Source organism: Typopeltis vanoorti, chromosome 19 (genome assembly GCF_054136105.1).
Source record: "Typopeltis vanoorti isolate ZY-2024b chromosome 19, IOZ_Tvanoo_1.0, whole genome shotgun sequence".
Taxonomy (NCBI): domain Eukaryota; kingdom Metazoa; phylum Arthropoda; class Arachnida; order Uropygi; family Thelyphonidae; genus Typopeltis; species Typopeltis vanoorti.
Window position 1 is genome coordinate 20,904,774 of NC_143567.1, and position 26,991 is coordinate 20,931,764.

Here is a 26,991-nt window from a genome sequence, read left to right on the forward strand (position 1 = left end):
TGAATCCTGTGGGACCCAAATTGTAACCCTCTGCCTCCTTGAAACTGCCCCACCATACACAACTGTCTAATATCGGACAGCCAATCATGAATCCAGTTGAAGGACCTGACATCCAAACCCATGTGCTGCAACTTAAATATCAGCTTATCATGTGGTACCCTGTCAAATGCCTTCATTATCTTTGTTATCCCCTTCAAAAAAAAAAAAAAAAAAAAAAACGAGCGCCCCTTCACAAATCCATATTGACTCTCACGGATAACATTACCCTCATCTGCCCAATGCAAATATGGTTCCTCATTAATTTCTCCAAGATCTTTGAAACTACTGATGAAACACAAACTGGCCTATAGTTAGACAGATCCAGTCTGCTACTGCCCTTATGGAATGGCACTATCTTACCTTCTTTCCATTCCCTGGCCACCTTTCTTGTAGCCAGACTTTCATTGAAAAGCCAGGTCAAAGGAGCTGTCAGTTCTTTAGCACATTCTCTCAAAACTCGTGTTGAAATACCATCCAATCCCACAGCTTTACTGACATCCAGAGTACTCTGTATTTGAAACACGCTCTCCTCCTGCACCTCTAAACCTCTAGTATTAAAATTTACTCCTCCAGGATGAAATACACCAGTAAAGTGTTCATTGAACAATTCCACTATGTCCTCTGCATCAGTCACTCTATTCCCATTCTTTATCCCACAATGTAATTCTTCCAAAATCATTTCTCCTCCTACTGGCCACATAGCTAAAAAATTCCCTAGGATTTTCTTTGGATCTTAGGGCCAATCTCTTATCATATTCCAGTTTTGGCTTCCTTACCATACTAGTCACTCTTCTGGCCTGTGTCTTATATTCTTCATGCATTTGCTCTTCACCTGATTCCTTATATCTCTTCCATAGTCTCTTTTTCACATGCAGTTTCTGTTCAATATTGTTTGTCATTAACTTTACACCAAATTGTGTCCTCTTCTTCACTTATGGAATACAGTTTACTATTGCTGCTAACAAATATTCCTTCACAATTTCCCACGCACTAATGATATCCCGGCCTTCCAATTGTGCCCCTCCATTGAACTGCCCCAAGTTGATACCTAAGATCTTATAATCACCTGCCTTATAATTCCACACATATGTTGCCTTTTCTTTGATACTCCTGCATGTCTATTCATCTTCCGAGTCAAAACCACATGGTAACTCTCTCCAACACAAGGGAGAGATGTCATCTCAGTTATCATCAGCTCTTCTGATGCTATGACCAAATCCAAAACTCTTGAACCTTTTGTTCCCTCTATTACATGTTACCTAAGACATCTGTCCCTCAAGAATTCCAGAAATTCCATTCTCTTATTACTATATGGATCTTCTTCCCAACTTATACTGCTGTAGTTAAAATCTCCCATAATAATCATTCTTCTTGCACTTGCCAAGTTTAAATGCCTAAACATCTCCCATGCCTCACCCTGTGCTCCTTGGCTTGTAGCAACACCCCACTACTAAATATCCCATCCTGCCTATCTCTACCTCACAGCATATGCATTTAAATTCATTAGTGTCACTGCCTTCCAAAGACTCCACTCTTAGAGGACATAAGTCGTCACTTATCATGAGCAGTATTCCACCACCATGCTTTCCCTTCCTATCCTGTGTGCTCCTTGGCTTGTAGCAACACCCCACTACTAAATATCCTGTCTTGCCTATCTCTACCTCACACTATATGCATTTAAATTCATTAGTGTCACTGCCTTCCAAAGACTCCACTCTTAGAGGACATAAGTCGTCACTTATTATAAGCAGTATTCCACCACAATGCTTTCCCTTCCTATCCTGCCGAAAAATACTGTACCTGCTACTTCTATTCCTGTTATTATATCCTCTTCTGTCAATGACATCTCAGTAATCTTTGGCCAGGCTAATGCTATCAGCGCCACCAATTCCTCTCCTTTATTCTGGATACTCCTGGCATTAGTATAAAGAATAAAAATCCCACTATTTCTATACCAAGCATTATCCCCTCTAGACTCCACTGGGCTCAGCGTTACCTGATGTCGTCCCCCTCCCAAGTATCCTTTCCCAAAAGAGGCCACCCCTGCTACCATCCACCTTGGACATTCTAGTTTCCCTGCATTGACACACTGACTCATTCAGAACAGCAATCTCTCCAGATGCCTACGTCCTTCCTCATTCAAATGCAGGAAGTCTCTCGCATACAATTCCTCTCTTTCCTCAAACACTCTTCAAGCATCCATATATTCCAATCCTCTCTTCTGACACATCCTGGCTATTATGTTATTCAATATTACTGCTCTTCTGCTAAGATCGTCACAATCATACCTAGGCAACACGCACGCTATCTTTCCTCTCTGCGTCTTCTTTCATACTACCTCAAGCAAGAATCTCATATCTCTCACTGTCCAATTTACATTACCTCTCAAGTCATTTGTTTCTACCATTACAATCATCTCATCCACCCTTTCACCTCTCTTAAATGCCAGAGCCACACTTTCTATCGTTCCTCCAGGCAAATACTCCTCACGCATCCTACCTGTTCCTCGATTGCTCCCATGCATCCCTCACTCTCTCTCCTCTAACACTCACTTCTCTCTGTGTCTACTTACCTGCCTTCCTGACATCTCTGTATCCCTGGTTCCAGTGCTCCCTCGCATTATCCTCATTCTCTCTCTCCTACTGTTTCCATTCTCTCCTCTTCTGTCATTCCCATGATAACTATTGTGTAAACGGATAGAGTGGGTCTCCCATGATGAGTCTTCTGACTTAATGGAGTGCCCTTATAACTAATACCAATAATAAAAAGTGTGTAAATTACCAAGGCACGCTGACCCTTTGCAATGCCATGTTGCCTTTTATACAGTATCATATTGTATGATGCACAGTCTTAAAGCATCTTTCATGTAATGATCTGAAATTGCCTTTCTTACAGTGCTGCAATCCTTTCTTGCCTGTGCTTGTACTACTCATAAACTTGCTGATCACTCTTTCTTATATACACTCAAGAACAACTGTTTAGCCTTAGGAGCTAGTTTACACTCATAACACAATTTAACGGAATAACTACAACACAAAGAGAAATAATTAAAACTGCTGTTTAATTATTTCTCTTTGTGCTGTAGTTATTCCATTATATTTCAGCCTGAATATTACAGGCCATCATCACTGATTTGAAAAAGTAAGAGCTGTAATATGTTATACATAAAACAGTGCAACTGTAGATGATATATGAAGCTTAATAGCTTCTCAGAAAGCACCATTCAACAGCTTTTTAATTTATATAATCCTAGCTCAAATAGCAAGGAAACAGCACATCAAGTTTCGATTCCTTATATTTCTGGCATCTCAGAACCAATTTCCAGAATTCTTAAGAAATACAATTAAGTGGCTATTTTCTTCCTGTCAACAAATTATCAGCATGGTTTCCATCTTCAAAAGATAAAACAGTCTCCTTTAGCTGTCACTGATGTCTACCAAGTTCTTTGTGACTATCATCACTCTTAGTAGGGAAAACTGGATGCTCTACAGAAAAGAGAATACAAGAACACCAATTTTACATTAGTAATCTGAAAAATCTGGCTTGGGGCAGCATAGAATAGATACAGACCACAACATTCTAGGTCTGCAATATGCTTACTTCATTGATATCAGTATACATTTCAATGCCTGCTTAAAAAGTGCTGGGGCCTTACTTCACCAATCAAAATTAAATTAGAACAACTGACTCTCTCTCTATTTAAGATATGGGAAAGTCTTATTTAGTTCACACATCAATAATTTTTTTTCCCAATAGCTAATGAATTATCAATACTGCAATATTCCTCAGTTATACCATTATGCTGTTTTTCATATAATATTATGCAGCTCTTACTCTTTCAAATCAATCCATTGTTTGCTCTACTTTGTAATTACCTACTGTTGCCACTAATGATACCCTGTAATATTCAGGCTGAAATATAGAGCATTAAATAATAGTATTACTTAGCTTCTGTACTGTTGCTGTTGTTACAAGCTGGGGATGCAAGGAATTGGTGCCAACTACATGCAATTAGATGGCAGTTCACTTGCCTTCATTTGGTGTCTTACTGATCTCCAACTGTTTTTAGGTACAGTTTATCTGCTATTATCATCAGTTTCCTCCTCACAAAATATTTTGAGCTCTTTTTTTTTTCTTGAATTATCTTTAATTTTTCCAATGAGATCAGAAGAAAGAGATGAAAGGAAAAATCAGGAGAGTAGAACTGAAGAGAAAGAAGTACTTGGCAGTGGAAATAGTAGTAGTGTGAGAGATGAAGAGAGAACAGGAAAGCAAGAGGAAGGGAAAGGGGGTGGAGAGAGAGATATGGCATAGGGAGAGTGGATATTGAAAGTGGCAGTGAATGTGTGTATGAAAATGGAATATATTGCGATATGAATGGAGAAGTGGAGATTGAGCAGATATATCTCCAGGGAGTCCAAGGACTCATCGAGGGAGGGCACCTGCTCCACGGTTCTGTCTCCGCTACTCAATCCACCAACTGACTGCAACTACATCAATGCCATCTACCTCCGACAACCACAACTAGTATTTTGAAAGACAATCACAAACATCCATGCCCACGGTGGGATTCGAACCCGCAGCGTTTTGGCTGGGCAGGTGTGGTGGGGAAATCACAACTAACACATGGGTTGGAGAGGACTAGCAATAAACCTCAAAATAAACTGTTGTGTTTGTTTACAAATGCCAGAAATATCAGAAATAATGGGGATGAAATGGGTTCAGTGATTGAGTTTATTTGTCCCCAAATCATTGGAATATGTGAAACATGGTTGAATGAAGAAGATATTCTAATGGGAATAGAAATGCAAGGATATAAAGTAATTTTCACTAGAATAGAAAGGACAAGAAAGGTGGGATGGATTGATTCTGGTGATAGTAGGGGAATTATGTCCACATAATGAAAGAGGGAAATAGTAGCAGTGTGGCGCAACGTGGAGGTTGAGAGGAAGGTATATTTAGTTGGATGCTGCTATAGGCCTGGAAATGTTTAGGGTGGTGATGAAGAAATGTATAAAGAACTTGGATTAGTGAACAAAGGAAGGATAATTATTACGGGTGAGTTTAATTATGGTGGTATAGACTAGAATGAAGAGATAACATTTGTGAATCAGGAAAATGAATTTCTCGAGTTCTTGAGAACTAACTATCTCAGGCAGCAAGTACTGTAAAGGAGGACACATGATGATCGAGAGTTGTAGATCTGATCATTTCATCAGAGAATGTAATTGTGAGAGGTTGTTTCACACATTCCTCCAGTTGTGAAAGTGATCATGAAGTAATCACCTGTGTTGTGGCTAGTCTTATAGATTTTTGTGAGGAAAGGATACATGTGAAATTAAAAGGCTGGTTTATGACAAGCTTAGGAGACAGCTTGGAGCTATAACATTGAATGGGGAATTGAGCAGTAAGGAAATAATTGCTACACGGGAAAAAAGCAGCAATGCGTGAATGTATTCCGAAGGTCAAAATGCTGGATAAGGTAGTTGTAAAATGGATGAATACGGAGCTTAAGCATGAAATCCGTAAAAAGAAAGTACTTTGAAGGAAGTACAAGATGAATAATGGTAATAAACAGTCACGTGAATATAAAGAACAAGCCAGGAGGGTGACTCAGTTAGTAAGGAAAATAAAAGTATGAGGGTTGTTTTAAAAGTTTAGTAAAAAAAATAAGTTACACATGCCAATGCTACTACCAGTTTTCCACATGTTTCTGGAAAAAATCACCTTTATTTCTCAACCTAGTCAAGGTCTACACATTTGTTTAGACTACACATTCCAGCGAGTTTCCAATTTCTTCATCCAATCTAAAAAGAAGGATTTGTCAAATTGTGCAAAATAGTTTGACAGCTTTGATGATATCCTCGTTTGAAGAAAATTTTTCCCACTGAGCCAAATTTTTAAATTTGGGAACAAGAATAAGTCACACAGGGCTAAGTCCAGAGAATACAGTGGATGTGGAACCAATTCGAACCTCAATTCGTGCAATTTCGCCATTGTGATGGCCGATGTGTGGGCCAGTGCACTGTCTCGATGAAAGAGCACTTTTTTATGCTAAAATCTTGGCCATATTTTCTTTAGTTCTTCTTTTAAACAGCACAACAATGACACATAATAGATTCCTGTTATTGTCTTATCCTTTACCAAATAGTCTATCATGATAATTTCTTGGGAATACCAAGAAACAGTGGCCATCACTTTCCTAGCTGGCAAAACGGTCTGTGCTTTTTTCAGTGCAGACCGGATTTATTGGATCCAAGTTTTGTCTACAGTCATGATTCGATGCAAAAAATCCTGCAAATTGCAATTAAACATCACCAAACACTGCATTGACATGTTTTTTCACATGCATTTTTGATCAATGGTCAACAATCGCAGCACCCATTGCACAGCTTTTTCATGCAGGATATTATACGCCTGTTCAGTTGAGAAGCCAACAATCTCAGCAATTTCACTCAGTGGTCTCCCATAATGATACCCAGGATTTTGTCAATCATTTCCTTCATAACGACCTCAGTCTGGCATCCAGAGCGTTCTTCATTTTTCATGGACTTATGACCACGTTTGACATCATTTATTCAAAAATAAATAGTCTTTAATGCTGGCGAATAGTTCCCATTAAATGCATCTAACTCGGCTTTGATCTGCATGGCCATCCACTTCTTCAAATAAAAGTGTTTTATACGTAGGCATCTGGAGAGATTGCTGTTCTGAACGAGTCAGTGTGTCCCAGGGAGGATGATAGCAGGGGTGGCCTCTTGTGGGAATGGATACTTGGGAGAAGGGAGACAATGTCAGGTAACACTGAGCCCAGTGGAGTCTAGAAGGGATAATGCTGGGTATAGAAACAATGGCATTTATATGCTTTATACTAATGCCAGGAGTATCGGGAATAAGGGATAGGAATTGGTGGCGCAGATAGCATCAGCCTGGCCAAAAATTATTGCGATCACTGAGACGTGGTTGACAGAAGGGGATATAACAACAGGAATTGAAGTCACTGGGTATAGCATTTTTCGTCAGGATAGGAGGGGAAAGCGTGGTGGTGGGGTGCTGCTTATGATAAGTGATGACCTATGTCCTCTAAGAGTGGAGAATTTGGAAGGAAGTGAGACAAATGATTTTGAGAGCGTATGGTGTGAGCTAGAGGTAGGCAAGACAGGATATTTAGTGGGGTGTTGCTACAGACCCAGGAGCACAGAGGATGGGGACCAGGAGATGTTTAGATAGCTAAGTTTGGCAAGTGCAAGAAGAATGATTGTTATGGGAGATTTTAACTTCAGTAGTATAAATTGGAGAGAGGAAGATGCATGTAGCAATAGGGGAATGGAATTTCTAGAATTCTTGAGGGACAAATGTCTTAGGCAACATGTAACAGAGGGAACAAGAGGCTCAAAAGTTTTGGATTTGGTATAGCATCAGAAGAGTTGATGAGTTGATAATAACTGAGTTGACGTCTCTCCCACCAGTTGGAGAGAGTGACCATATGGTGTTGACTTGGAAAATGAATAGACATGCAGGAGTATCAAAGAGACGGGAACTTATGTGGAATTATAAGGCAGGTGATTATAATAGTCTTAGACGTCAACTTTGGGAAGTTTCATGGAGGGAGGAATTGGAAGGCCGGGATATCACTAATGCGTGGGAAATTGTGAAAGAATATTTGTTATCAGCAATGGTAAGTTGTATACCACGAGTGAAGAAGAGGACGCAATTTGGGGCAAAGTGGATGACAAACAATATTAAACAGGGATTGCATGCGAAAAAGAGGCTATGGAAGAGATATAAGGAGACAGGTGAAGAGATGCATGAGGAATATAAGACACAGGCCAGAAGAGTGACTAGTGTGGTAAGGAAAGCGAAACTGGAATATGAGAGGAGATTGGCCCTAAGATCTAAAGAAAATCCTATGGAATTTTTTAGCTAAGTGGCCAGTAGGAGGAGAAATGACTGTGGAAGAATGATATTGTGGGATAAAAATGGGAAAAGAGTAACTGATGCAGAGGACATAGTGGAATTGTTCAATGAACACTTTATTGGAGTATTTCATCTTAGAGGACTTAGTTTTAATGCTAGAGGGATAGGACTGGTTCGAGGTGTGGAGGTACAGGAGGAGAGTGTGTTTCAGATACTGAGTACTCCGGATGTCAGTAAAGCTGTGGGACTGGATGGTATTTCACCACGAGTTTTGAGAGAATGTGCTAGGGAATTGACAGTGCCTTTAACATGGCTTTTCAATGAAAGTCTGGCTTTGGCAAAGGTGCCCAGGGAATGGAAGGAAGGTAAGATAGTGCCATTGTATAAGGGTGGTAACAGACTGGAAGTGTCTAATTATAGGCCAGTCTGTGTGTCATCAGTAGTTGTTAAGATCTTGGAGAAAGTAGTGAGGGACCATATACAGCATTGGGCAGATGAGGGTAATGTTATCTGTGAGAATCAACATGGATTTGTGATTGTTTTAGCAATATGCTAGCCTTTTATAATAAAGTTACAAGAACATTAGATGAGGGAAAGGCATATACTGCAATTTTCTCAGACTTGCCGAAGGCATTTGACAGGGTGCCACATGATAAGCTGATATTTACGTTGCAGCACATGGGTCTGGATGTCAGATTGGTCAACTGGATTCAGGATTGGCTGTCTGATAGGTATCAGAGAGTTGTGTATGGTGGAGCAGTTTCCAGGAGGCAGAGGGTTACAAGTGGGGTCCCACAGGGCTCAGTACTAGGACCTATATTGTTTAACCTTGATATCAATAACATAGCCAGTGGATTGCAGGGGGATATTCAGTTGTTTGCGGAAGATGCGAAGCTGGGAAGGATTATTAGTAATAGTGCAGATGTGGTAGCCCTGCAAGAGGATTTAAATAAGCTAGATAGATGGGCAAATGAATGGGGGTCAGTGTAATGCAGCAAAATGTAAGGTTTTGAGGTTTGGGAAACATCGATGGGATGCTGCATACTCTATGGGAGGAGTTATACTGGAGGAAGTAGGGGAGACAAGAGATCTGGGGTTGATGATTGATAGAAACCTGAAGTTTAGGGGACATATTGCAAAGGTGGTGAAGGTAACACAGAGGATTGTTGCTATTATGAGAAGGACACTGACCTGCAGAGATAAGAGGGTTATCATTCCGTTGTATAAGTCTCTGATCAGACCACACTTGGACTACTGTTCTCAGATTTGGTCCCCAGGATTTGAAGGGGATAAATTAACTGTGGAAAGGATTCAAAGACGGATGACAAAGATGGTTTCAGGACTGTACAAGGATAGTTATGAGGATCGGCTGAGAGAATGTGGATTGCAGAGTTTGGTGGATAGAAGGAGAGGTGATATGATTGAGACTTTTAAACTGTTGAGAGGTGGTTACAGGGTTGACACTGGGGAGTTCTTTCGCTTGGTTGAACAGCAGGAAGGAGTGATGACAAGAGGCCATCCCTGGAAGTTACGAAAGGAAACTGTGAGCAAGAGGGTAAGGAGTGGTGTCTTTGTGTGGAGGGTGGTTGAGCCATGAATGCATTGCCTGATGGAGTGGTGGGAGCGAGAACAGTCAGTGAGTTTAAAGAGTGGTATGATAGACTTTGTGTTTCTCAAGGGGGGACCTCCCCTCGATGAGTCTTGACAGACTTTATGTCTTAGGAAGGACCTCCCTCGATGAGTCTTTTGACTCCTTGGAGGCCTGAATGATAATAATAATAATAATAATAATAATCACTGCACAAAACTCGTTTTTATCCATTTTTTTGAAAAATGCGAAGACAGTCATTTTAAATGTTTTTCAAACGAGTACTATGCATTGCATGTGTCTAAAATTTTGTCAGGGGTCATGAAAAAGATGATACATGATTACATTCGAATGAATGAATGAATTGTGTTGCCATCTATTGGAAATTTGCTAAACTCTTCAAACAATCCTCAGAAATTGACAAATCAGGGCAAAGAAAAACCCTAGAGAGATTTTTAAAATGTGGTAAGATGATGTGATTGGATGAAAGCAGTAGAATGGTAACTGCTGCAGAAGCCATCGTTGAGATATTCAGTGATCAATATATGAGGGTGTTTCATCCTGAATCATGAGGTGGAATTTTGGGGAACTTAAATGTAGACGACAGAGGATAGGATGGCTTAATTGTGAGTGAGCAGAAGGTATTTAAGAAATAAATAAACTTGATGTCAATAAGGCGATAGGATTTGATGACATATCACCACGCATCCTAAGGGAATATTCCAGAAAACTGGTAGTAGCATTTCGCATGTCTGTTTAATAAGAACCTTGAAACAGCATAAGTTCCAAGGGAGTGGAAGGAGGCTAAAATTGCTCCACTGCATAAAGGTGATCACAAGGCTGTAGCTTAAAATTATAGGTCTATCTGTATATCTGAAGTTGTGGTGAAGGTACTGAAGAGAATGGTGAGAAGTAGAATACAGAAATGGGTTGAAAACAGCAGTATTCTCTGTGGTTATCAGCATGGGTTTGTTAAAGGGAGATCATGTTTCACTAACTTACTTATGTACTATAACAAGGTGACAAATGCCTTGGACAGGGGAGATGTGTATACAGTTATATACTTGGATTTTGCAAAGGCTTTTGATAGACTGCCACATGACAAACTCTTAAATAAACTAAAAGAGATGGGATTGGATAACAGACGTCTGAGTTGGATCAGTGACTGGCTGTCATATAGGTATCAGAAAGTTGTGTATGGGGGTGCGGTATCCTGAAAGAGAAAAGTCACTAGTGGTGGTGTGCTGCAGGGGTCAGTTTTGGGATCATTGTTGTTCAATTTGTATATTAATGATATTAGGATGGGTTTAATTAGTGATATGCAGCTGTTTGTAGATGGTGCAAAACTGGGGAGAGCAATACAGAGTCAAGTGTATGTTAAGGTCTTACAAGAATAAGAAAAGACTGCATGAATTGACAAGTAAGCAGAACTGTCAGTTCAATGTTGCAAAGCGTAAGGTTTTGAGATTTGGTAAGCAATGATGGGATACAAAGTATATACTTGGTGGCAAAACTTTAACGGAGTAGAGGAGATGAGAGACGAGCATTGCAGAAATAGAGAGGTTATGATGCCAATTTATAAGGCCTTGATCAGGCCTCATATGGATTATTGTGCACAGATTTGGTCACCGGATTTTCAAGGTGATGAGGATACATTGGAAAGGACCCAGAGAAGATTCACAAAGGTGGTCAGTGGTCTTTGGAATGTGGAGTACAAGAACAGATTGAGAGAATGTGAGTTGCAGAGCTTGTGAATAGGAGGAAGGGGGGGGGGGAATATGATTGAGACATATAAGCTAGTCAAGGGCTGTTATCGGGTTGACATGGAAGATATTTTTCATAGAATGGGGGGGGGGGGGTAGAACAAGAGGCCATTGCTGGAAACTGTATAAGGAGGGTGTGAGCAGAGCAGTAAGGAGCAGGTTCTTTGTATGGAGAGTAGCTGGTGAGTGGAATGCATTTGCCTGAGTGTGTTGTGGGTAGACACATTGAATCAGTTTAAAGCATAGTTGGATGAACATTGTGTGCAATATTGTTTACCTCCCATGATGAGTCTCCGACTCCATGGAGGTGATCAGATGTTAATAATAATAAAAATAATAATATCTTTGTTGCTGTATCAGAGACTGTTTGTTCCACCACTTTCTTAATTGCAGACACCACTTTGTTGTTTCTCTCCTCCAATTCCTTTTCTGTAATGGATTCAGTTATTCCTCAAGCATTTTCCTATACACTTTCCCTATAGTTTCCTCACTCATTGTCCTTATATTCCTATGATTCTGAAACTGTGCCTTTACCTGTTGCTTGCATTTTAAGTTGATAATGGCAATCACTATGTAAGATCTGATTGCCTGTCTATTCCTGGAAATGTCCTACACTGCTGAACTGATTTGGCCCATCTGTTGTTTATGAGTATCATGGCATGTTCTTAGTTCTTCCATATGGTGACCATCTCATGTCCACTTCCTGCAGTCTTTTTGCTGGAAATGTGTGTTAAAAATTACCATCATGTTTCAAGGCAAATTCAAACATTCTTTCTCCTCATTCATTACTTTCTTCACATACTTGCCCATTATTCTTAGCATTACTGAGCATTATTATTATTATCATTATTATAAATAAAATAAAGCATTCTAGATTTTGGTAAGAAGTTGGTAAGAACTTGCATACAGAAATGAGTAGACAAACAAGCTATACTTTGCAAGGAGCAGCATGGGTTACTAAAGGAAGGTCATGTTTTAGCAATATGCTCATATTTTATATTTTATAACAATGTTACAGAAAAGTTGTATAAAGGGAACGGATACACTATGATAATGTGGGATCTTGCTAAGGCATTTGATAGGATACCACACAAAAGGCTATTGCATAAACTGGAGAATATGGGATTGGAATATAAACTCTTGGCTTCTATCAATGGATAGTTGACAGACAGATATCAAAAAGTGATATATAGTGGGTGTGAATCTGCCAGATTTAAGGTGATCAGTGGTGTACCTCAGGGTTCAGTCCTTGGACCACTGTTGTTCAATCTATACATTAATGAAATTAGGAGGGGTCGAACAGGAAATGTGCAATTGTTTCTCGATGATGTGAAGATAGACAGGGCAATCAGGGATGCTACTGATATCTGTGGAAATTTTATTATTATGTGACACCTTCAGGGAGTCCAAGGACTCATTGTGGGAGGGCACACTACTCTGCTTCACTAAATACATCTCATCCTCTCCACTACTACTCAATTCCCCAAGTACAACACTACCATCAATGCTATCTATCCACCCATCAACACCATCTATCGTTCCATCATCACCAACAACAGTATTTTTTGTCTGTAAATTGTGTGTGTGTGTGTTCTGAAGGCCGATTTGTCTGTATGCGGGGTGAAAAACCCATGTTTCCGGGAGAAAAAAAGCCTGCTACCACCGTATGAGATCAGTTAACTCACCTTCAATTTGTGCAAATGAAAATGGCTATCTGTTTAATGTTAGCAAGCGTACAGTTATGCACTTTGGTGTGATGAGATTTCAGTGGCATATTATATTTGCAGAGTTAAGCGATAAGAAACTGATGAAGTTAGGAATCTTGGTATAATGGTGGATAGGAATTAGTTCAAAAGTCATTCCAACTTTTGAATGGGTATTGTACGATATGGTCTGATGAAACTTTACATTATATGGAAGGTGAAGAGAGAAACAGGGGCATCCACGGAAGTTAAGTTCGTTCAGAGTCGAGAAAGTGGCAAAAGCTAGGTTTTTCTCTCACAGAGTAGTGAGTGAATGGAATAGTTTTTCTTTAATGGTAGTGAGTATATCTAGTGTGAATGAATTTAAGAGAACGTATGACAGCTAGTTTGGGTAATTTATAAACTCCCTGGATGTCTCAGATGATGATAATAATAATAATAATAATAATAATAATAATAATAATAATTCCCTTGATCACCCCCCCCCTCTAGTGACTGCCATATCCACTTCCTGCAGACTTTTTGCTGGAAATGTGCTACAAATTACCATGCCATGTTTCAAGGTAAATTCAAATTCAAATTTGAATTTGAATTTCCAATTTAAATTTCTAATTTGAGGGACTGATTCTTTTGTGGTAATTATTTTATTCATTTGCATCATTGGTGCCTGCACATACACTCACCTGTGCATCCATTTAAATAGCTTTAGTTTTCTAACTTGGAGCTTCCACACTCTAACAGAACAATGCTTTCTTAAATTATATGGAATTTAAGAAAGCATTCAAATTCATTTAAGTGCAATCTGTTTTCTTTATATATGTCTTTCCAGTGCCAAATTCAGTGCAAGATTTGTACTTGTTGAGGATATATATTGTTGGAGGTGGAGGAATTTTTGGAAAATTTGTTTCCCAAATTTTAAAATCTTACTTTTTGCAACATTGAACTCGCATCCCCATTCCCATGCCAATCACTCAATTTATTCAAGTCTTCTTGTAAGGCCACATCTTCTCTACTCTTCATAGTTCATCCCAACTTTGCATCATCTGCAAACAACTGAATATCCCCATCCAATTCTTCGCCAATATCATTAACATACAGATTAAACAGTAATTGCCCTAAAACAGACCCTAAGGCACACCACTAGTGGCTTTCCTCTTTCTGGATATTGCTTCCTAATACACAACTTGCTGATACCTATCAGATAGCCAGTCTCTGATCCAATGCAATAATCTAATATCCAATCCCATCCACTCAAATTTGACTATCAACTTATCATGCAGTAGTCTATCAAAAGCCTTTACAAAATCTAAGTATATTACTTGGAGATTCAGTGGCAAACTCTGAAGGAAACATTGATTGATTCTGCCAGAGAGGCATGTGGTGAGGTTGTGTGCAAAGATAAAAAAATCAGAACTCCCTGGTGGACACAGGAAGTTAAAGAGGCAGTGAAGGACAAGAAGAAAGCATATCAAAAGTTCCTGGCAAATAAGTCAGCTTTTACTCTTACAGAATACAGAGACAAATGTAAGAAAGCTAAACAGTGTGTAAAACTAGCTAAACAAAAGTCATGGGAGGACTTTGGCAAGAATATAGAAAATAAATATCAAGAAGGTGGCAAAATATTCTGGAGGTTGTTGAAGGAGCTTAGGAATGGAGGAAAGAGTGCTGTAAAAGGAATTAGAGATGATAAAGGTGAAATGAAAACAGGAGAAAAAGATATCCTTGAAGTATGGAGTAATTACTTTGAAAAACTGCTAAATGAAACAAGCAGTGATGACAGCACAGTGATAAAAAACACTGACCAGGCATGCAGTCAGGAATACATATCCATACTTGAAGTAGAAAAAGCCATCAAAGGCTTGAAATGTGGAAAGGCAGCAGGAGTAGATGATATTCGACCAGAAATGCTGAAGTATGGTGGTATAAGAGTCTTACAGTGGCTGCACTGCATAGTTCAGAAAGCCTGGACAGAGGGACGAATTCCCGATGATTGGAGTAGAGCTCTCATAGTACCCATATATAAAAAGGGAAATAAAACTGAATGTGAGAATTACAGAGGTATTTCCCTACTGAGTGTTCCTGGCAAGATCTATGCAAGTATACTTGAGAAACGGTTGAGAAGAATTGTGGAAGAAAAGCTTGGTGAAGAACAAGCTGGATTCAGGCCAAATAGAGGCTGTCAGGATCAGATCTTCACTTTACGACAAATAGTCGAGAAAGCATGGGAATATAACAAAGATCTGTATTTAAGTTTTGTCGATTTGGAAAAGGCATATGACAAGGTGCCAAGAGAGAAGCTATTCAATATGCTGCAGTTATATGGTGTCAATGGGGCATTATATCAAGCAATACTTAGTCTTTATTTGAGTTGTGAGTCAGCAGTTAGAATTGAAGGAAGTACAGGAAGATGGTTTAATGTGAAATCTGGTGTGAGACAAGGATGTACATTATCCTCTCTGTTATTCATTATCTATATGGATCACATTATGAAGGAATGTGGTATTAAACCTGATATCAAAATTGGAGATGTTAATGTCAGCTCTTTGCTTTATGCGGATGATGTTATACTTCTAAATAAATCCGCTACAAGTCTGCAAGATTCTCTGACTAAATTGAATAGCTGTTGTAATAGATATGGTATGAAGGTCAGCAATAAAAAGACAAAGACAATGAAAATAGGCAGAATCATTGAAAATGTCAACTGTGTTGTGAATGGAGAACCTGTGGAACAAGTAAAACATTTCAGCTACTTAGGCACAATTTTTACTGAAGATGGTAAACTAAATATAGAAATAGACAACAGAATCAGCAAAGCTGGTATGGTGGGAAGTCAATTGAATAAATTCATATGGAATAAGAAAGAAATTAGTCGGAACACTAAATTAGCTGTATACAAGACTGTGTTCAAACCAATTTTAACTTATGGATCTGAGAGCTGGGTCAGAAGTAAAACACTTGACCAAAGACTAGAGACCGCAGATATGAGAGTCCTGAGAAAGATTAGAGGCGTGAACAGATGGCATCAATGGCAATATCATATTAAAAATGAGGATATTAGGAAAGAACTTGACATTGTCAGCATCCAGGAATGCGTTAGCAGAGCTAATCTCAGATGGTATGGTCACTTAAATAGAATGGGAGAGGAAAGATTAGCAAAACAAGTGTTCTCTGCCAGGTTGGCAGGAAAACGACCCAGAGGAAGACCAAGATATAGGTGGATTGATACGGTACAAAGTGCCTTAGACGATAGAAATATAAGATCTGATAATGTTGGAGTCTTGACAAGTAACAGACTGATTTGGAGGAAAATTGTAGATAGGAAGTTAGTAATGATGTAATTTTTTCATGTAGTACTGTCATATCCTGTACACCCCTTGAGGGTACATGGCAGGAATTTGATGATGATGATGAAGTATATTACTGTGTATCCCTCTCCTCTGTCCAAGGAAGCTGCCTTATTGTAATAAGTAAGTAGATTACTAAAGCATGACCTTCTTTTAGCCAATCCATGCTGTCCATCAAAGATACAATCATTGTCAACCCAATTCTGAATCCTAGTTCTCACCAGCTTCTCCAACAACTTAACCGCAACATCTGAAGCACAGCCTACGCTTATAATTTGATGCTTGAATTCTATCACCTCCCTTATAAAGCAGCACAATCTTGTCTTCCTTCCATTCCTTTGGAACTCAACCCATTGCAAGATTCATATTAAAAAAATGTCAAGGCCAGAATTAACTCCCTGGCACATTCCTTCAGAATACATGGTGATAGATTACCAAGTCCCACAGCCTTATTAATATCAAGTTTGCCCATTTACCCATACACCTCTTGTTCACTTACAGTCAGTCAATTTTCCCCATCATCAACTGCTCTCAATCTCTTCATGATGTCATATTCACTAGACTCTGTAAGAGTCTAGTGCTTCACTATATCTTCCACAGTAGTTGTTCATACACCACACCATTTTCTCCAATCAATGTCATCTTTCCATAATCATTCATTTTTTTTTTTTTTTTGCTGGCTACATATCGAAAGAACTCCCTAGGATTCTTTTTGGCATTATTAGCTAACTGCTGCTCATATTTCACTGACAACGATACCTTGTTTCAAAACTTATTGCTGTTCCGAGGATACCCTATCAGGAGGGATTGTGCTTGGAGAATTGCATATAGTCGCCTTCCAGTCAATACCATCAAATGGAGATACTTTAACATTGGAGAACCAATCTGTAACATCTGTTACTGATTGGAAACAGTAGAACATGCATTCTACAGCTGCGCTCTTGCCCTGCATATTTGGAACAGATTATGTAATGTATTGGGCATTCCATTACTTACAACAGAAACTGCAGAAGATATAGTGGAGATACTTAATGAGCAGTTCATAAATGTCTTTCATTCTTGTGAATGTGACATCATGGAGAAACTGAGAGCAGCTGATGATGGGGGAAGAGAGATTTACTGTAAGTGATCAAGAGGTGTATGGGGAATTGAGCAAACCTGATGTTAATAAGGCTGTGGGACTTGATAATATATCACCACATATTCTGAAGGAATGTGCCAGGCAGTTGACATCTGCTTAGAAGTTGTCAGCAAAGTATATTTCTTTATAACCTTCCATAAATGGTATTTTAATTCATTAATCATAAAAATCAAAATTCTCTTCATTGCTGACATGATGGATGCTGCAAAAAAAAGCTGTCCTGTTGTAAATAATGGAATGTACCCGGAAAGATACACCCAGAAAGCACCTGGGGATTCAAAGAGATATCACACAGATTATATATTTGTCAAGAAAAGATACAGAAACCAAATAAAAAACTGCAAAAGCTATCCAGGTGTCGACATCAGTAGTGACAATAACCTTATCTTAATGAAAACATATATGAAACATACAAAAACATATCAAAAAAGTCAAACCAATAATAGGAAACCTTGAAAAATTAAAGAATGAAGTAAAGAGAAGATACCAAGAGGCAACTGATGACAACATCCCAGAAAACATAAATATTGAAAACCAATGGAATATATGATTAAAGAGTCTATTATAAATGCATCAAATCAAGTATTGAAAAATACAGAAAAATAAAAAATAAAACATTGGATAACAGATGAAATACTTGGCCTTATGGATGAAAGAAGAAAATATAAAAATGCTGTTAAAGAAGATGTGGCCAAATACAAATATCTTAAAAATCAAATTACAAGAAAATATAGACAAGCCAAAAAAAAAATATCTAGAAGAACAATGTAATAACATAGAGGAAGCTCAGTGGATGTGGCGTTTGCACACCACGGCACTTGACCACACGAAGGAAGACTTTGTTTCGAATCTAGTCGTTGACTAGAGGAAATTTTTCTAAGCCTTTTTTTTGACGGATTCCCGAGTTAGTCGATCTATGGCATGGGCAAGCGGGTTTTATCTCCCGAAAACTCAGGTTTTTCGTCCCGTAAACTCAAGAAAATCGACTGTAGAACCCAGATTATTTCAGACATTAAATATATTGGGTTAGGGACCATGAGATGGTGGCACTTGTTGAGCCATCTCTCTTCACTGCATGCCGCTTAATTAGTGATAGCCTTGGGCCAGCTATCTCTGATTGGCTACCAGTGGAGATTGAACTGCCCACTCAGTCTCCAACAGTTAGATAGGGCTAAACGGCCTCACCTACTCCCTATAAGGGAATAAAAAGCCATTAGCTGATTTTTTTTAATTATTTAAAAAAGAAAACATAGAGAGAGAGCCAATAAATAAATTAACAAACTGACTTTCAAATTTAATAAGAATAGCAAAAACAATGTCATCAAAGACAAAAATGGAAAATTACTCATAGAATCTGAGGATATATTAATGGAACGTAAGAATTATCTTGAAAATATCTATAATGGTGATGAATTATATTAGCATAGAAAATCAAAATGAAGTTAATCTAGGAACTCCAATAATGCGAGAAGAATTTGATAAAGCACTATCAGAAATGAGTAAGGGAAAGTCCAGGCATAGACAATATTTCTATTGATCTACTACGAAATCTAGGTGATGAGACAAAAACCTTACTTTATCAATTAATAGCCCAAATCTATGATACAGGAGAAATACCAAAGGAGTTTATGAAATCAACTATAATATCAATACCAAAATAGAATAATGCTAATAAATGCAGCCAATTAGTCCCACATGCCAGCTAAACTCTGCTAAAAATGATTCAAAATAGCATTTATTCAAAAATAGATTGCCTACTGAATGAAGACAAATTTGAATTCAGAAAGAATAAAGGAACAAGAGAGGCAATACTATTTAAGAAGAATAACAGAGAGAAGAACAGACCTAAGAACAGAGAAAAATCACTTATATTTGCTTCCTTAACTTAAAGAAAGCATTTCATAAAGTAAACCATAAAAATACTCCTAAATTGCCTAACTAATAATGGTATAGATTTGAGAAAGAGAAAAATAATTTATCAAATATATAAAAATCAAAATCGGCAGATTAAAATCAATGATAAGGAGAAAATAATAAATATAAGGAGTGGGGTAAGACAAGGAAGTATACTTTCACCTTTTATTTAATTTATATATTGAAAATGTCATTCAGGAAACTAAAGATAAAATAAATAGCAGCATAGAGATAAATGGTGAGCAAGTCATGTGTTTGAAATTTGCCGATGACATAGCCCTTATAGCAGAAAACAGAAGAACATTAAAAGCAATACTAGAATTATTAAATAATAATCTTGAAAAATATAAAATGAAAATCAACACAGATAAGACTAAAATTCTTGTAACAGGAAAAACCCCTATCAATATACAGCATAGAGACATCAATAGAAAAAGAGGAAACAGTTGGAATTGAAAAGGGTTTTAAAATGAATATGCAGAAATGAGCTGTTGTGTTTATATACAAATGCTAGAAGTATAATAAACAAGGCAGATGAAATGGTTGCATTAATTGAGTCTGTTCACCCAAAAATTGTCGGAATAAGTGAGACATGGTTGGAAGAGGATGACATCCTGACAGGAACAGAGATGGAAGGGTATGATATGTTTCATAAGGATAGAACAGGTAAAAAGGGATTGGGAGTGCTATTGATGATAGAGAAAGAGTTATGTCCATACAAAGTAGAGATGCAAGACGGAAATAGTGCCAGTGGTTTTGAGGCAGTATTGTATGAGATAGAGGTGAATGGAATCAAATACTTGGTTGGATGTTGTTAGAGACCAGGTAATGTGGATGGCAGTGATAATGAAATGTATAATCAAATTAGCCCAGCAAATAAGAAAAGGGTGATCATTATGGGTGATTTTAATTATGGCAATATAGACTGGAATGATGAGATAGCAACTGGAAGTAAAGAAAATAAGATTCTTGAGATTTTGAGGGATAACTAACTCATACAGTATGTAACTAAGGGCATGCGAGGATTGAAGGTCTTGGATTTGGTCATCTCATCAGAGGATGTAATTATAAATGAGGTATCAAATCATCCACCAATTGGTAAGAGTGACCATGAAGTGATTACCTGGGTGGTTGCCAGCAGTGTGAGGACTTCTGTGAGAAAAGGTTATATGTGGAACAACAAGGGGGGGGGGGGGGAATGATTATGAAGAGTTCAGGAGACAGCTTGCAGGTGTAGCATGGAATGAAGAATTAACTGGAAAAGAGATCAATGCAGCTCGGGGTTTTTTCAATAACTGAGGATGTGAAATTTAGGGGACACATAGCCAAAATTGTGAAGACAACACAAAGGCTTCTGGGAATGATGTGGAGGACACTGACGTGTAGAAGTAAGGAGATTCTTGTTCCGTTGTATAAGGCTTGGATTAGGCCACACATGGCGTATTGTGCCCAGATTTGGTCACCTGGTTTTCAGAAGGATGAAGAGATGTTGGAAAGGGTCCAAAGGCGATTGACTAAGGAATGTCGAGTATGAGGAAAGATTGAGAAGATGTAATTTTCAGAGTCTGGTGGACAGGAGGAAGAGTGGGAGATATAATAGAGACCTACAAGTTGGTAAGGGGTTGTTATAGGATCATGCTGTGAAGTTCTACAGAAAATAGTGGGAGATTGGGGGAGAACCAGAGGTCATCCCTGTAAACTGTATAAAGAGGGTGTGAGTAGGGGAGTGAGAGGCAGGTTTTTTCGTGCAGAGTTGTAAATGATTGGAATGCCTTGCTTGAGAGTGTGGTGTCTGCAAGGAGTTTGAATGTGTTCAAGGCACGATATGATGAGCTGTGTGTGTGATAAAAGGACCTCCCAGATGAATCTTTGACTCCATGAGGGCTTGGGGTAATAATAATAATAATAGTAATAATAATAATAATAATAATAATAATAATAATAATAAATAATCAAAAAGCATTAAGTTCTTAGGAAGCCTAGTAACAGAAGATGGTAGAGCAAGAGAAGATATAAGGTGAAGAATAAACAATGCAAAATCCCAATTCTTTAAGATGAAAAGCATTTTAACAGGAAACTTCAACCTACAATTGAAAAAAAAAATTAATAAAGACACTGATATGGAGTATTGCACTGTATGGATGTGAAACCTGGATTCTAGGCATTCTAGGCAGAAAAAATGTAAGTAGATTGGAGGATTTTAAAATGTGGTGCTGGAGCTGCACCACATTTCAAAAGCAAAATAAGAAGTCTAATTAGATCAATCAAAATTAGAAGAGATAAGTGGTATGGGCATATACTTTGGCATGATGGACTTGTGAAAAAGAATAACTGAGCGCAAAATAGAGGGGAAAAGAATAAGGGGCAGACCAAGGTAAAGCTTTGTTGATCAAGTCAAAGAAAGCACAGGACTGGTTACCAGGATATTAAGAAGAAAGTCAATGATAGAGTGGAATGCAGGAAATTGCTGCTGAGCTACCAGTCCCAAGACTGATGCAATTGATGATGATATCTTAACTGCTTCTTTTAGTTTGTCCAATCTAAATGGTTCTATATCAGTACTGATTTCATTATTATTTTCTGTTAATAAATTTGGGTCAAAGCATAAATTTTATAATGCTCTATCCATTGTTTCTCTTATATTTTTCCTTGTTTAATTTCCTTAATAATTTGTAGGCTATGTCTTGTCTTCCATTTATATCTTCTTCTATTTAATTAATAAATCCGTCCAAAGAGCTTGCTCCACCTTTGCAACGAGTTTCCCTGGTGTTGTACCACCTTACCCCAGTCCTGAAGATACTTTCAGGCGCAAACTTTGTTTGCTCACACTTGGAAAAAGGATTAAACTAATTTTATTATACTCTAACCAAGTGAAAAATAAACTTTCAACATATTTCTCTACTATAGTTTCAGCTATAATTCTTCTGTATCCTTTGTATGTTTTTGAAGGAATGATTTGAATGCCACTTGTTTTTCTTTTATTGAATTTTCTATATCTGTGTTCCAAATTTTTAATGTTTTTTTTTTTTAATATTTTTTTTTTCTCTTTCCAAGTATTTCAGAGTCTGCTTTGTGAATTATCTTCATTAAAGTTTTCCATTCTTCTTCTAGATCATCATTCATTTTGGCTTCTTTTAGATAATCTGTTAATTATGATTGATATAGTAATCGAATGCTTTCTTCTTGTAAAAGATATACTTTCTATTTCTTGTTCTTTTTTTCTTATTTACTTCTTTTTTTCCATTTTCTTAGTATTTCTACTTTAGAAACTACTAAACAGTAATCTGCCAAAATCGTGTTTCCTCTGTAAACATGTACATCTCTCACACATGGAGTTAATTTCTGATAGTTTTTGACCATTATTATATATGCAAATTTCTCCATACTTCCTTAAAATATTTGGGATTCAAATGTTTCTAACTCTAGCATTAAGATATCCTGCTATTAATATATCGTCACTTTTATTATATTTATTTAACAGTTATTGTAGTTCCTCATAAAATTGTTCAGAATCCTGTTTTATACTATTTATAGTGTTTGATTTTTTATGGGGGCGCGTTGATAGTAGGACTACATTTAAAGAGCTGTGAAAGATAGGCAATTTAATTCTCATAGACAGGCTTATACGTTGGTTATACATTATTAAATCACTTAAGGAATTGAACAATGTAGATATCAATATAAATTAACGAATTTAAATCCAACAAGGAATATAATGCTCTGCAGGAAATGAGGAATAATAAAGAATTAGTTATCACCAAAGCAGATAAGGGAAATGCAACTGTAGTACTTAACCAAAAGGACTACACAGGTAAGTTTAATGCTCTTCTATTAGATTGGGCTACTTACCTCCCTATCAAATACAATCCCACCAACTCACAAATTAGAAAACTTCACAGGCTCCTTAAGAAAGTCACTTTTGGCCTGTAGAAGTTACCAACAGATTAAAGTCGTTTAACTCTATAACCCCCCCCCCCTGTATTTACGGACTCCCAAAAATACATAAAGAAAATGTGCCATTACGTCCCATAGTGGATGACACTGATTCCCCCACATAAAATTAGCTAAACATTTGGCCAAAGAGCTCACACACTATACTGGCAACACACTATCACACATAAAAAACTCAGCCCACTTCAAAGCCAGCATAGAAAACCTTACACTCCAACATACTGACATAATGGTCAGCTTTGACGTCTCCTCCTTATTCACAAATGTCCCACTCAAGGAAACTTTAGAGCTAATCCAAGCTAAATTTTCTCCCAATATCTCAGCCTATTTCGAACTCGGGCTATTTCGTTTGGCAGGGAAAATTCTACAAACAAATAGAGGGGACAGCCATGGGTTCACCACTCTCCCCACCCTTGGCCAACTTCTTTATGGAGACCTTTGAAGAAAAAGCCTTAGCCTCTGCCCCACAAAAACCAACCATATGGCTTCGCTACGTTGATGATGTGTTCACTATTTGGCCACGTGGCTCTGAAACACTCCTCTCCTTCTTAACACACTTTAACAACCAACACCTCAGAATCAAGTTCACCCTGGAAAAAGAGGAAAACAACAGCCTCCCTTTCCTAGACACACTAGTTACCCGCCAGCCTGATGGAATCTTGGTTTTCTCAATTTATAGAAAACCCACCCATACAGGCAGATACATTCACCAACAATCCCCCCCCCCACTCCTTCACAACAATATTGAGTGGTGAAAACACTATACAACAGGGCTAAACTAATCTGTTCTAATGACATGGCCCTAAACACTGAACTAAATCACATCCTCAACACTTTCTCAGCCAATGGCTATGCCCCCAAAAAAATCCAAAATATATTAAAACCTACAAACCACAGCTCCCCCCCTCCACAACAAGGATCACTCTAAATCCATCCCCATTCCCTACATCCGAGGCACCTCGGAAAAAATTACCAAAATCTTAAAAAAACATAACCTGACCTCCTGTTACAGGCCACACAGAAAATTGGCATCCCTTATCCGCTCCACTAAAGACCAGCCACTTCCCCTAGACCTACCTGGTGTATACCAGGTCCCTTGCAGCTGTAAACTGTCTTACTTTGGCCAAACAGGCAGGCCAGCGAATATCAGAATTTCTGAACATAAGGACTACATCTGTTTTCACAACTACAGCCATTCTGGTCTTGCAGACCATGCTCTGGATACACGCCACAGAATACGGTGGAAGAAAGCTATAGTAATACACTGAAGCAAATACAAATTCGAAAGACTATTTATGTAATCAGCCTCAGCCCTAAGAAACTCTCCAAACCTCAACAAATTTGGATGTATGCGACTGCCCCAAATTTGGGAGGCTTACATCAGCAGACCTTCAGCCCAACGGCCAAGAACACCTACTTAGCCTTCTAGAGGGCACCTTCAGGACTTTTAGGAGAACAACAGCTTCATCTCTTCATTCTCAGTTACTGTGTTGTAGTGCCTACGTGCACGTGCCTTTTTTTTGTAAGTTCTTTTGAAGATGGCAACGTGACGTTGCCGAAATATCGGAAATATTTATTAAAGTGTAATTTAATTTATATTCGTATCTACAGATAGGTGATTTAGTTTTAAAAAAAATAGCGTTATCAGTAAATAATTGTGCTAGGATTATAGTTTATTGCGGAGTTAATCTGTTTAGCATAAAAAGTTTATTTTAATTGGTGTTAAATTTATATTTTGATAAGATACATATGTAGAGTAGCACATGGCACCAATGAGAAGAAAGGCAATGGCGTCCAAATCATCGCCATCTTTGTTAAATAAATTTAACCCAAGGGAGTCCGTTCAGTGTAATGTCTGTGGGATATATGCTTTTCCAAAAGCAGCTGGAGTTTGGTTCGATAATGATAGTGGTGGGAAAGTATGCCGAAAGTGTCAGGAATGAGAGGATTTGAAGTGTGTCTCAGGTTGCGAGATTGATATAATAGATGAAAGCCATAATGTGATCGAAAATAGTGATATGATAGAAATTTGCGATGTAGTGCCAGATAGCATTGAGAGCAGTGTTGAGGGTGAGAGAAAGTAAAAGTACAGAGCGTGAGAATGGTTTGAGTGATAAAAGAAATAAAGAGTTAGTTGCAATGATCGCATGGCTGCGTGGAGTGATACATAGGGCGAAGCGGCAGCTGGAGCAATTATAAAATTGTTTACCGAGTGCATCAGCTAACGGAAAGAAGCGAATGTGTGATAAGAAAATGAGTGCATGATCAGGAATGAAAGGAAAATGAAGGAGCGAGTGTTGTACGGTGATTTATTAGTAAGAGGTGTAATAGATGAGAGTTCGATAAAATCTTACTTACCAGGTGCGAAGATTAAGGATGAGGCTATTAGAGCGCAAAAGCAGAGGGTGAAAGATATGATAGTAGTGGAAGGAACAAATGATTTAAAAGATGATAAATTTGCTATGAGAGAGGACATGAAGGAGTTACTAGAGGTAGCAAAAGAAAAGAGTGAGAGAGTTAAGATAGTGAGTCTGTTGCCATGGTATGACAGAGAAGAATTGAGAAGGAGGGCCATAATTGCAAATGAGCTTATGCGCAGGTTATGCAGGAGGAGGAGTGGTGTGGAGTTTGTGGGCGTGTGGAGTGAGTTTGATGGGTTAAAGGACTTATACAAGATGGATGGTTTGCATCTGAATGGATTTGGTGTGCGGAGACTGGAAAAAGTGTTGCTGAATGAAGCGAAAGTGGATGTGCAGAATCAGAGAAACTAGAACTATTGGGGGGGGGTGGACCTGCATCCCTCTCTCTCTACTCAAACACTTTATTTCTTTGTTCTCCTACTTACCTGTTGTGCTGTCATCTCTCCATTCCTTGTTCCAGCACTCTCTTGCATTTTTCTCATTCCCTCTCTTTTACTGGCTCTCATATTCAATCACTGTCCATTATTCCCATAACTTTTTCTCACTCCTACTCTAATTTGCTTTGCATTCATGGTTTCCAGTAGTTTAATTTCATCCTTCACACTTCTCTGCTTGTTCCGATGACATTGCACTTCTTCTTTCAGTGCATCTATCTCTTTCTCTGTAGGCTCGTATGCTTGCTTGCCATTCATCCTCCCAATTAACACCATCTTAGAAAACTTCATGATTCTTTAAGAAGAGATGTTTGACAGGAATGAAGCTTATCTCGAACTCTTTTGAGATAAGCAAAAAGAATAATTTTAAGGCATGGTTGGATGAACATTATGTGTGATAGTGTGTACCTCCCACGATGAGGTCAGATGTTAATAATGATAACAATAATAAATTGAAGGAATACAATGTTCTCAAGTCAGTGCAACTGTATCTAGGTGAAATCACTGTGAGAAGGGAACTGTCAGAGTTTGAAAGTGGTGTTGTGATAGGCTGTCCAGCATCTGTGTGCAAAACTTTAGCTGGCACTCCACGCCCCCCCCCCCAATAAAAAAACACTTTATAAAAACGTTATTTGTAATATTTGATGCTTATAAAGTGAGTATTTCATTTTGAATTTTATCTCCTAAATAGGAGGGCATATTTTTAAAGTCAGGATCATTAGCTACACGTTGCATGTGTTGCGATATAAAAGGATCAAACTTTTCTAACATCTCAAT

The 26,991-nt window shown here is 38.2% G+C and overlaps 1 long non-coding RNA gene across 1 annotated transcript in view; it reads right to left on the reverse strand.

The window, feature by feature from the left end:
* The window catches only part of LOC150095899 (uncharacterized), a 100,234-nt gene that overhangs the window by 39,952 nt on the left and 33,291 nt on the right, over nt 1–26,991 (reverse strand). The window lies entirely within an intron of this gene.